Source organism: Psammomys obesus, unplaced genomic scaffold (assembly GCF_907164565.1).
Source record: "Psammomys obesus unplaced genomic scaffold, mPsaObe1.curated_primary_1811, whole genome shotgun sequence".
Lineage (NCBI taxonomy): Eukaryota > Metazoa > Chordata > Mammalia > Rodentia > Muridae > Psammomys > Psammomys obesus.
Window position 1 is genome coordinate 530,126 of NW_026585698.1, and position 8,230 is coordinate 538,355.

The following is an 8,230-nucleotide window of genomic DNA, read 5'->3' on the forward strand; positions in this document are numbered from 1 at the left end:
TGCATCATTTAGGGACAAGGACCATGCCACATGGCAGTTCAGGGTCTCTCTACTAGCCTTGCCAGGTGCTTCCTCCTACATGCACAGCATTTCCATTGTGGCAACAAACTTACATGCACAACATTTCCATTGTGGCAACAAACTTCTCTGAAAATTCATGTGGCACCAAAGTGACAGGTTGTGACTGGATTCACACACACACACACACACACACACACATTCACATAAAGACAGACAACACAAACACACACACACAAACACACTCACACAGGCACACAAACATACATGCACACACACTGACACAGACACACACTCAAACATACTCATACACACACACAGACAAACACAGACAGGCATATACACACATGCACACATACTCACACAGACATATTCACACAGATACAAACACACACACACACATATATATACACCAGTGACAGTCTAGTGGCCCGGCCCTTCACTGCCCCTGCACAACTTTCTCAGCCAGGGACTTCCCTTAAGAAAAGTACTTTGAGTTTGTGCAAAGCCTCTAATCAGCTTTGCTCTCAGCTTTCTCACAATGATCAACCACATTAAAAAGACACCAACCACTGGGGCCCAGCCTACCTTCTAGCATTCTGGGGAGATTGTCTCTGGAGTCTAAAGAATATGTAGAAAGAAATAAAATCGAAGACAGACAGAGAGCCGTGGGGAGGAGGAAGAGATGGAGGGCCTGGGTGGCGGGACAAGTGGGGCCGGGGTAGTGAGAGGTGAGAGATAATATAAAGGGACTGAATGCTGCAGAGGTGGCCAGAGCTGTATCTCAGTGCCACAAGTGAAGTGGAAGAGCTGGAACAGAGGAGGGAGCCATCGCAGGTGTCACTGGGAACCACATGCTGGCTGGACTGTGGTTAGCAGCAGATGGTAGACAAAGGAACTTAAACAATGACTCACTTTTGGCTCTGGGTTTTACAAATGGCTTACAGCAGCCATCCACACAAGCCAAGGGATGGGTAGCTAGCAGGGAGGGGGCAACTGGCCCTTATGCCTGATGCCTGTCTACCCACACTGAAAACAGATAGCTAGAGTCCCTTGCAGCCTACTGGCCACTGTTACCGCTTTTGGAGGAGCAGCAGGGTTCAGGCAGGCCCCTTAATTCACATTTGAGTGTGTGTAAGGGTGAGGGCTAGCACCATTATTTGGGATTTGACTTTTAAAAAGCTCATGACCAAGCAGTCTACCTCTTTTCCATTTAGAAAGAAATCCTTGTCCCACTAAAATCTGCCAGTCTCTAGGACACTAGTGTTCCTATACTGGCAGCTAGCCACATCAGTACCTTGAGAGGCAAGTCTGCAGGATAGGGCTGGGAACAAGTATACACCAGGCACCCTAACACTGATGTGGGCTGAGGCCCTATTCAACTGAGCACACACCAGCACATTCCTTCACACCTCTACCCGGCTCCTCTGCCAGCAGAGGACACATGGTCCTCACACCTCACAATGGCAGGAGGCTTCTTACATCACAGGCTACAGCCCCTGACAGGCTAGGAAGCAAGGGGAGGGGTCCAGGCTAGAGTTCCATTTATTTTTCTTTTGCAACCTGTCTTTCCTCTCTCTCTCTCTCTCTCTCTCTCTCTCTGTGTGTGTGTGTGTGTGTGTGTGTGTGTATCTGTCTGTCTGTCTTGTTTCCCTCCCTCTCTCTCTTTGGTTAAGACAGGGTTCCTCTGTATAATCTTGGCTGTCCTGGATTCACTTTGTAGACCACACTGGCCTTGAACTCACATCAATCCGCCTGTCTCTTTCTCTTTGAGTGCTGTACCACCCCACCCTGCTGCCACCTGCCTTTTTTTATTTTTTATTTTTCATTTTTTACCACAGGTAAGTTGTACCATTTCCTGGGGCCTTCTCCTCTGGCCTCTCTCTTTTTCTCTTAAAAAAAAAAACATATTTATGAGAGAAAGAGAGGAAGGAGAGAGAGAGAGCACCATTATGCATGCCTGGTATCCACAGAGGCCAGAAGAGGGCATTAGAGCCCCTGGAATTGGTAGTTGTGAGCTACCGCGTTGGTGCTGAGAATTGAACTTGGGTCCTCTGCAAGAGCAGCCAGTGTTCTTAACCTCTGAGCCACCTCTTTATCAGCTCCAACAATATAATCCTACTCTTGTTAATTTAGTAAACACCCCCAGCAGGCTGTCTATATCCACTCCCATATCCCATATCCACTCCCAAAGTCTCCAAGGACACTGGCCCAGGGTCAAATCCAAGGGCATACTATCTCCATCCTGCTTGGCTTACACCATTGGCTCTGCTATACACTGCTTTCTCACACCTGCATGCAGAAAAGCGCTTTATTCACTCACTCGCTTAACCCATGTTTTACTGGGGACTGAACCTAGGACCTCTCATACTCAAGGCAAATATTCTATCACTACATTCATTACATTCATTACACTCTTCTTCTTCTTCTTCTTCTTCTTCTTCTTCTTCTTCTTCTTCTTCTTCTTCTTCTTCTTCTTCTTCTTCTTTTTTAAGGTCTCACTAAGTTACCAAGACTGGCCTTGAACTTGCCTCTGCCTCCTGAACAACTGAGATTATGTACAGGCCTAACCTCCACAATAGGCTGACGGGCTTGTTACATTTTCATATGTAGACACCAATTCCTGAAAATGCAGCTATGTTACAGACACTGGATTTGCCAGGTATAGTTAATATTATAGCCAAAAAGAATTGGAAACATTTAAAACTGCATACACAGGCGATAAGAGCAGGGTTGACATACAGGGTGCTCGGCCTAGTCCCAGTTATCATGTATATATGTCATGTTGCTGGGAGTGGATTCCTGCATCTGTTCATGCTGGGTGATGCTACCTGCAGAACTGTCTATACAGAACCAGGAGATGATGCCTTATGAAGGCCTGCTAAACACCGGAATTAGTGGTTGGCTCGGTGCCCGTATGCAAAGGCTTGGTAAAGGTGCTGCTGTGGCCTAGAGTCAGTAAAGGCCTCAGGAACCATGTAAAAATATCAGACCTTCTTCCCTTGTGGTTTCAGAGCACTATGTATATGCCACTGGCACAGAGACCTAGGGCCACAAAGCAGTTCTTATCCTTGTCACACGACAGGTAGGGATGTGACTGGGCTCTCCCAGCTGTGCTATGACTCCAGGAGGCTGCACTGGCCCCGCCTTCTCCCAGGTACAGAGAACTTAGAACACAAATGACCCCAGGCTCTTCCCACTTCTTCACAAAGCCCGGGAGGTTCCCAGGCCAGTCTAAGCCTTCAAAGGTTTGTAGAAGACAAAAGGCCAGGAGGCCCCTTCCCTTCTCATGTCTTCCTATGATCTTCTTTGTATCCTTCTCAGATGACACCTATCCTGAGGCTCCATAGACACCACTGCTTCCATCCTTAAGCCCTGGGAACAGGAGAACTATGGAGCCCTCTTCCAAGCCACACTTACTAGGATTCCAGTCCCTTCTCCCAAGGACAGAGCAAAGAGATCCAAAGCCATCCCTGGCTCAGAGACAACACAGACACACTGAAGTCAATTAAATCAATTAAACTCAAAGCACTTACATTATCCAAGCCTCTCAGCACCCAGCCCCTGTCCTCTGGCCTTCAGCCCAGCACCCAACATCCAGCACCCAGCCCCAGCAACCAGCACCCATTGCTCTGGACTCCCAGGCTCTCTGCTATAGCAGAGGTCATTTCTTGGACTTCCGGGTAGGGCTGTTCTAGTTCTCCTAGCAAGAAAAAGGCTTCCCACCCACTGCTAGGTTTGACATACACTGCAGGAAGTCCTTTAAGAAGGCCCCCTGAAGTCTCTGGCATTATAACCACAACCCATGTAATGATAGTTGCTTTTCACCCCACTGAGTGCCATATGACTTTGATCTTGGTTCTTCCCTGGCTTTGGGTGAACCTTGTCTACAAAACTGGACATGTGTGCATCCAAGTGAGTCAGAACTGGATGGGTGGGTGGTTTGTAGCAGCTCCCCAGTGACTCCACTGTGTTAGGATAGGGACAGTCAGACACGGTGATGAGGGCAGGGGGCTCTGCTGGCTTCTGGCTTGGTCTAAATCTCAGTTCTGCCACTTGCTAGCAAACACCTTGGGTTGGTGGCCTCAAACCTGGGAGCCTCAGTTTTCCTGTATGGAAATTGGGGACAAAACATTAATTCATCAGGGTATTATCTGAATGGTGGGTGGGTACAGGCAGCACAGCAGAGACTTGGTAACAGTCAGAAGATCTCCAACAAGCCCTCCGACAAGCCATCTTCTAGTTCCTCTTTTAGCAGCCAGCTCATCCTGGTTCCTTTTAACCCTTCTTGCCTGGAGTGGGTATCTGCCCTTAATTATATGGGCAGCTCACATGCAGTCTATCCTGTGGCTCGGCGATGGCAGAAGGACCAGTTGGCTGTAAACTCTGGAGTGGGACTTCATAAGTTCCCCCACCTGCTGAGCCAGGTCAAAACCTGGCCTTCCCTAGGGAGAAGCCTCATTTAACATCTATGCCAACCCAACCCATCTGAAAAGTACGCCATGGTGACCCCAGATCTGCTTCCCTACAGCAAAGCCCTCCCTTACATCAGGATAAACATTCCTCCTAAACCACGCTATAATCGGTGCCACACATCCCTGTGACATATTATCATGGGTCAAGCACTAATCAGGTGGTTACCAGTGTATGACCTGAGGGCTGACAGAGCAGTGGGAAGGCACTCCTCCCGGTCATCTGGATCCTACATCCTTTGCTATATGGGGAGTCTGGGCCACGCTCACCAAAGCTTGGCTCAACACCCTGGGTTTTATAATGAGACCCTGATGGAGAAGTGCTGGGGCTCTGAGGGTGCAAATGTGAACCTGTGACCTAGAAGGCGCCTGGGCTTCCCAGGGAACACCCACAGACTTGAGCTGTTGCTCTCCCATCTGGGGCAGAGGGGGACTGACTTTGCTGTTCTTGGCCTAGGACAGTTCATCTAGCCTGCAGCAATTGCTGAGAGCAGCTAAAAGGTCCTGCTGGGGATGTTAGTAAAGGATCCTGATGGCCTGCAACCAGGAGTGGAGCCTCAGCACAGAGCTCAGGTCCCAGGGTTTTGCAAGTCAGAAGAGAAGGCAGCCTGGCCACACCCCTACAGCAGCCTCCTACACACCACTCTCAGGAGGTGTTCAGTTTTGTGATCATACACCCACCCAAATTTCCCATTGCAATTCTCTCCCCAGCCCTCCCTTGCTGTGTGATCTGGGGCATGTTACTTCACCTGTTAGAGCATCTGCCCTTCTGTCTCAAAAGAGCCCTGTCTCAGATCTTCCAGGGCTGTGTCACCTGGGCTTGCCTGGAGGGCTTAGAAAACCAGAGTCCTCACAGCACCACCACCACCTCCACTTTCCTATCCCCACTCCACCACTCCCAAGACCCCAAGCTATCCTTACACATCAATTATTCTATGTGTGCTGATGGTTTTGGTCCCAGGTGGCTACCCCCAACTCCCCCTAACCCAGCTCCTCCAACCCTACCCCACCCCCACCCCCAACCCCAACCCCAACCCTCCCACCCCGACCCTACAGGCTTTATCTGAGGTTTTTATTCCAGAGAACAAAGAGAAGTGGGCAGGAAAAGTGGCAAGGTTTTCTAAACCATCTCCAGACCTGCTGTGGGTAGAAGGAAATGAGCCTGGGGTGGGAGATAGCCCTGAAGGTGACTTAATGGGAAGGGGCTGCAACATTCCTATTGGGCCAAATTCCTCCATCCTAGCAGCACACTGGAGGAAGGCTGAAGAGGAACAGGCTGTCTGCCCTCCTCTCTCAGTGGCCCTTAGGACAAGGGGCAAAGTGGGGCTATCAGCAAGATGGGGAGAAATGGGTGGCAACGGGTGGCAAAAATGAGGCAGCAAAGAAAAACAGCCCCATCCAATGCAGAAAGGCCCCAGCATGCTTGCTTCCCCAGCCTGGCCCATGAATCGAGGGGTGACAGGTCTCTCATCTCTGATGCCAAGAGCCAGGAGCTGCGAGTAGCAGGCAGGTACTATGCCTGCACCTGCCAGCGCTTGAGAGCAGCAATAAAGCATCATAGCAGGACCTGGAACGCTGAGTGCCTGCAGCTGCGAAGGACTGCGAGCACCCTGGCCCTTCTCTGGCAAACAGGCCTGAGGATGGACAGAGGAGGGTAGGACAGGTGCACACACAGCCTAGCCCTGGCCTGAGGAGACAGACAGATGGACAGAGAAAGCCCAGTGTGCTGCATCAGTCACCACGGCCTGCAGAAAGCTGGATGACTAGTGTCACTAGCCCATAAAAGAGTGGGGCCAGTCCCAAAGAATGCCAGAGATGCTATTTACACAACATGGGAGGGGGCGGGCAGGCTGTAGCCCGTGTTGTGTAAGAATGGACCTCATTGCCACAGCCATCCTAAGAGGGCAGGATAACCAGTATATACATAGAACACAGAGAGGGTGCAGAGCCAAAAGAGGACACACCCGGGGCGGGGGGGCTTCCTATGCCTGTCAGCCACCCACGTGAAGACACAGGCCCTGACTCAGGATCTGGGTGGAATGGGGCCTGTCACCAGCAAATTCTCAGGCTGTTGCCCATCCCACAGTCCCACATGGGGCAGCAGGACTCTAAGCCACTGTGGTCTGCCCCTAGGATCTCTTCAGGTAACATGTGCAGTGACAGCCCCTGCTCCAGTTCCTAGAGCCACCTAGGAATCCATAGGCTTGCAGAAAAGGCCCCCACCCACACATCAGAACCACATGAGCAGGGTGAGAGTAATGCAGTAATCATATGAAATCTTAGAGAAGGCCAATGTCCCCTGGACTTTAGCTAGATCACATCAGAACCACATGAGTGGGGAGGGATATGCAGTAGTCATGTGAAATCTTAGAGAAGGCCAATGTCCCCTGGATTTTAGCTACATGGGTAGTTCTGAAAGTGGCCGCCAATGATTCAAGCATGTGCTGGGTGGAGTCCTGGAGTGATGCTTACAGAGAACTCATTCACTGTGTGACACAAAACTAAGCCATGTTCTGGAGAGCTGGTCAAGGACTCAGGGGCTCCCAAAGAAAAAGAAGGAAGCTACCTCTGGAGCCACTGGGTCATCTGGGGTCTGCTAGCACATCCCCTCCTGTCCCTGAGGGACCCACGGGGGGAGAATAGCTCAGCAGTGTCAGCCTCCTGTGTTGACATGCCTAAGAGCTGGCTCTGCCTCCGTAAGTGTTGCAGGTGAGAAGAGCCAGGCCTCCCAGGCCCCAACACCACTCTTGACACACCCTTTACCATGTTCATTTGGGCTCCTTTCAGCCCTCCTCCCTTACTAGGCCTTTTCATCCCTGTGATGGTGTGGCTTTCCTTGGGGCACACCATGGCCGCTGCCATCACGGAGGGAAAGTTGCTGTGGTAACTTACGGATGATGTGGATCCTCAGGGCAGAGAAATAAAACAAAGGATTCTGATGGCCTGGAGTGATGATTCTTGCCCACCTGCTCCGGACCACAGTGACCTGAATGGGTCATAGTTAGCATATGGTCTGAGTGTCCCCAAACTTTCCTTTACACACTCCCCACTGAGAGGGATTAAGAGGATAGAAACTGAAGCCAGCTCTGCTGTCTAGAGGGGATAGTGGTGAGTCACAATGGAGCACCACAGCTGAATCCTGGTAGCTTTATGAGAAGACGGAGGGAACCAGGCTCACACAAACACATGCTCATCTTCCCTCATCACAAGATGCCTTGTGCCACTTGAAGATGCCACTAATAAGAAAGCCACACCAGACACAGCCTCTCATCCTAGGGCTATCACCAAGAGCCAGTGTGATCTCCCTTTCCTCAGAGCAACGTCATTCACCTGGTCTGTGGTACTTTGCTCCCAGCCACCAGGAACAGACTGGTACACTCCGCCTCCCCTAGTCACCTGGCCTCCAGTTAGCTGGGATATCACAAGACTCTGCTTAAATGACTGTATTTGAAAGCTTTGAGTGTGTGTGTGTCTATCTCTGTGTGTGTGGGTATGTGTGTAGTGTGTGTGTCTGTCTGTGTGTATCTGTGTGGTGTGTGTATGTGTGTCTGTGTGTGTCTGTCTGTGTGTGTGTGGTGTGTGTTTGTGGTGTGTGTGTCTGTGTATGTGTGTGTGGTGTGTGTCTGTATCTGTGTGCATATGGTATGTGTGGTATGTCTGTGTGGTGTGTGTGTCTGTCTGTGTATGTGGTGTGTGTGTCTGTCTGTGTGTGTGGTGTGTCTGTCTGTGTGTGTGTCTGT

At 50.5% G+C, this 8,230-nt stretch overlaps 1 protein-coding gene across 1 annotated transcript in view; it reads right to left on the bottom strand.

Annotated features, from left to right (window-relative positions):
- The window catches only part of Slc29a3 (solute carrier family 29 member 3), a 34,468-nt gene that overhangs the window by 22,925 nt on the left and 3,313 nt on the right, over positions 1 to 8,230 (bottom strand). The gene's annotated exons all lie outside the window — the stretch shown is intronic.